At 38.3% G+C, this 4,623-nt stretch overlaps 1 long non-coding RNA gene across 1 annotated transcript; it reads right to left on the bottom strand.

The window, feature by feature from the left end:
* Positions 1-2,878, bottom strand: LOC124260277. The gene is made up of 2 exons (XR_006894047.1): positions 460-2,878; positions 1-414 (listed from the first exon to the last, which is right to left on the bottom strand). It is a non-coding gene; the product is annotated as an uncharacterized LOC124260277 (long non-coding RNA).
* Between the last annotated feature and the right edge of the window lie 1,745 nt (positions 2,879-4,623).

Below are 4,623 nucleotides of genomic sequence, written 5' to 3'. Positions count from 1 at the left end.
TGCAATTTCAAAATGAAGTGTATTGTACAAACAATGATTAATAAGATTGGCAGTGTATGAAATAAGGCCCGTCTGACCGCCCGAGACGGGCTAGATTTCTGCCGGACAGTCTAGTTTTACAGCTAGCCAGCCCGATAGATGGGTGAAAAATATTATTCAGATAACGTATCCACTGGCACTGTCTATTTAGTATTTAAAAAGGACTGGTTAAATCTCTTATGGGCTGGTAAGTTTTTGAAGTTACCAGCGCAGATGTCTGGCTGGGTTTTGGTTGATTTCACACACAGATTGGTGACAAATAACATACACTGTAAAAGTACCCCACCTTACCACTCTAATATCACTCTCAGGGTACACCAGACATGAGGGGTATCAAACCAAGGTCTGGGCGTGATCAAACCTCAACCACAAGGTCTGTGGCGTTCATGGCCTTATCTTCAGAAACTATTGTCCAACCACTTCTATCACTGTACATATTCACCTGCATCACCTTATCTTCAGAAACTATTGTCCACACCACTTCTATCACATAACTCACACCTTCACCTGCATCCTTCGCCACTAACAATCACTGAAACTATTGTCCACACCACTTCTATCACATAACTCACACCTTCACCTGCATCCTCGCCACTAACAATCACTGAAACTATTGTCCACACCACTTCTATCACATAACTCACACCTTCACCTGCATCCTCGCCACTAACAATCACTGAAACTATTGTCCACACCACTTCTATCACATAACTCACACCTTCACCTGCATCCTCGCTATTAACAATCACTGAAACTATTGTCCAGACCACTACTGACACATAACTCACACCTTCACCTGCATCCTCGCCACTAACAATCACTGAAACTATTGTCCAGACCACTACTACCACATAACTCACACCTTCACCTGCATCCTCGCCACTAACAATCACTGAAACTATTGTCCAGACCACTACTGACACATAACTCACACCTTCACCTGCATCCTCGCCACTAACAATCACTGTTTAGAGTGAGTGAGTGAGTATGGTTTTACGCAGCTTTTAGCAATATTCCAGCAATGTTCGTGGGGGACACCAGAAAAGGGCTTCACACACTGTACCCATCTGGGGAATCGAACCTAGGTCTTCAGTGTGATGAGCGAACGCTTTAACCACTAGGCTACCCCACCCGCCCCACTGTTGAGAATACACGCATCATACATAACATGTCAACAATATATACATGTACCAGTTTACACAGAAATATTTTCTGATTGACATTGTAACTTATATTTTCTTCACGAATACTGACAACCTTCAAATTGAAAACATGACAAAAGTTGTCTGACAGTTCCCATCACTGGGAGGAAGACTGACACACACATAACCGGATGCAGGGGACATGTACTATATATCGGTTATATCAACTAAAGAAAAATATATTTAGGATCTTTTTCAATTTTTTCTTCTCAAATTGAAATGATGCATCAAAGATTCTGCTGACGTCTTGTCTGACATATATGCTAGATCCAGACAATTTGAAATATACATATTTTACCCTTTTTATTTACACTAAGTGACACACTAATCATAACCAAATATTTACAAAAAAATCACAATTTTGTATTTAAAAACTCTTATAATTGTACAAGATCTGAACTTTTGTTCATTTATTTCAAACAGAGATAAAATATCAAGACTGCTGCAAAGAATAGCCAAGCAATAAATGTAACCAACGTTGCCGTGTTGTTTACTCGTTGTCATGCTCACACGTCTATGGCCAAGCAGGATGACGGATCAGAAAAATGTATCCAATCTCTAATGTTGAAAAAAGCGCAAATTCTAGAATACATCTGATTACACACTTGGAAAACCAATATTAATGTGTCTGTAGCCAGACTACCTTCACTAAATGCATGTGTTATTTGGGATTAAACTTTCTCGGTAAAGTACAGATTCTAGTACTTATGTTGGGTTGGGTATCATCCGGGATTCAAACACACACTCTCAGTCACCAGCACACAAAGTCAGCCGTCTAACCCACTCAGCCACCGCAGCATCCACATGGGTTAGACGGCTGACTCTGTGTGCTGGCGATTAGGTGCCTGACTTTGAGGGTGTAGGTTCAAATCACCGATGAGACTCAACCCATCCACAGTACTAGAGTCTGTACTTTACGAGAAAATGTAATCCCAATATTTGACATCCACATATACTTCATCACTTCATGTACATCAAATCAAAGACTTTACATTGCTTACAGGTTTTAATTCCAGATTTTTCCCACTCAGATCAATGTTATCAATACTATGATGAGATCATGCAAATAATCAAGTCTGGGCCAGACAATTCAGTGATTTAACTATAATAGTTATTTATATAGCAAACATCCATGCCGTAGGGGCATTGGTCACTGACCCGTCAATTCATTTCACCACCAAGTACATAGGGCTGGCTAAAATGATCGATAATCAGAAATATCATCGATAGAAAAACTTATTAATGATCACCAATATTAAAATTGTGTTATCGATATCGTACACGAACTTTTGTGAAAGAAAAAAGGTTTAATTTTCTCACACAATGTTCAGTTTTAGGATTTTATTTATGGTCTACGTCTACATCATGTTCAGGATAATGTTGTGTCAGCAACCCATGGATAAACATGTCACCTCTCACCTCTGATGTCAAATATATTTATTTCTCTTAGACATATTTAGCAACTTTGCTCAAAGTTACGCCTACGATATTTGTCGATAATCAATTTCTATGATCTATACTACCCATCAAAACTTTAGACTCACTTGTGTAAATGTAGCCACTTTCTTAGTCAACTGTTCTAAATTAGATTTTGCAAAATATTCCATACTGTTTACACATGAACTGATGTATTGTAAAACAAATTCGTAACATTGAAAAGATAATTGTCATGAGTTCAACTAATGATGAACCTCAGTGAAAATTGGTGAATTCTTAACAAAACTTTACACCAAAACACAGTTGTTCACATGCTCGATATTTGCACATGCTTTTCAGCAATTTGATGCATGATCCTCATGCAATTCATCTGCATAAGGTTTGCAGTTGATTCCCCCAAGTTAGTGGAGAAATTGATCTTCGATGTAACCTCACATATATACATAACATATAGTGAGTGATTTAAGTGAGTCTAAACTTTTGGTGGGTAGTATATATCAACAGCCAGCCCTACGAGTACGCCAAGCATGGACTACTGGAGAACCAACTGCCGGCACTACCTACAGGTAACTATGGTAGGTCTGTTAATTCACGTAAATGCTTTGGGCTATATCTCACATTGAAAACAGTACTGGAACTATAACTGGAAACACAACCAGGTCGACCTGACCTCAATCAAAGACAATGTCACCAGTTCAAGCACATGAAAGAAAAATGTTTTAAACCTAGAAAAGGAGTGGTTTGTTTTACCCCACTTTTGGCAATATTCCAGAAATATCATGGCAGGGGACACTAAATGGGCTTCACACATTGTATCCATGTGAGAAATCAAACCCGGGTCTTCGGGATGTGAGCGAACACTTTAACCACTAAGCTACTCCACCACCCCTTTTAAACCTAGGAATATGCACTAAAATGCAAAGGAACTTTCTCAAATCCACAAACATCAGCCATCGTGCAATTTCAAATCACCAAGCACTTTAACTGTCATATTTCAAGGTATGCGTAGCATTCACAGGCATTGATATTAGGGCAACATTTTATATTTCTGTGTTTCTCATCACTGAACTGACTGCAATTAGGCTGTCGCTGACACCCCCCACAACACACCCAATTTTTTACAATTGTTTGCCAACTTGAACTCAGGACCTGCTCTATCAATTGCCTCCTTCCTGTGTCATTGCTTGGACAAAGGCTTCAGGTAGAGGACAAGTGAGAATCTGAATCACAAGAAATCTAACGGCTAGCTATTAACATATTTCTTTCTTTACATTTCACTTTACTCTTTAACATAAGTAGGGGAACTTCACTTTTGTTTACGATTGATAAAATTGGGAGATATATCGGAGTCAATCAATGTTGATATGATAATAATGAATGTTTTGAGAGTTCATCACCACTTGCACTTCCTTATGACCATAGTTGTTTGTACAGTAATCGGTCTTGAAAGACGATTGGTGTATGACGTAAAATTTGCATGTGTACAATTTTTTCATTTTCAAATACAAAATATTGACTAGAAACAAACACTAACAGGTGTGTGATGCAAGATGATTTGTCGAAATTAATGGTCTACAGTCACTAATCGACCTTCTTGGAAACCCTCAAAACCATGCACGTGTATGTGGCTACTGCATTGTGCATCCCATGTGTTGTGTTTAGGGGTGGTGATAAAGAGAAATGGTGGTGTGTTCATAAGATGTCCGTCTTTGAAAATTGTTAAGGCTAATACTTTCTATCCAAATTGAAAGTTCAGGTTCCCCTACTTTTTTTGAAGAGTATATTAATACACTGTCATAATAAGAGTAAAGAAACTTTGTAATGAGGTGCGTAACTTGTCATTTAATCTATATTGATTTTCTGCTGTGTTTTGTTGTTGTTCTCTGTTGCCTTTACTTGCAGAGCAATGTGTTATGGATTCTTAATAAACAAATTTGACAAATAA

Source organism: Haliotis rubra, unplaced genomic scaffold, assembly GCF_003918875.1.
Source record: "Haliotis rubra isolate DU_JTF1 unplaced genomic scaffold, ASM391887v1 Scf76, whole genome shotgun sequence".
Taxonomy (NCBI): Eukaryota; Metazoa; Mollusca; class Gastropoda; order Lepetellida; family Haliotidae; genus Haliotis; species Haliotis rubra.
Note: the sequence above shows the minus strand (reverse complement) of the source record. Positions and strands in the feature narration are given on the sequence as shown.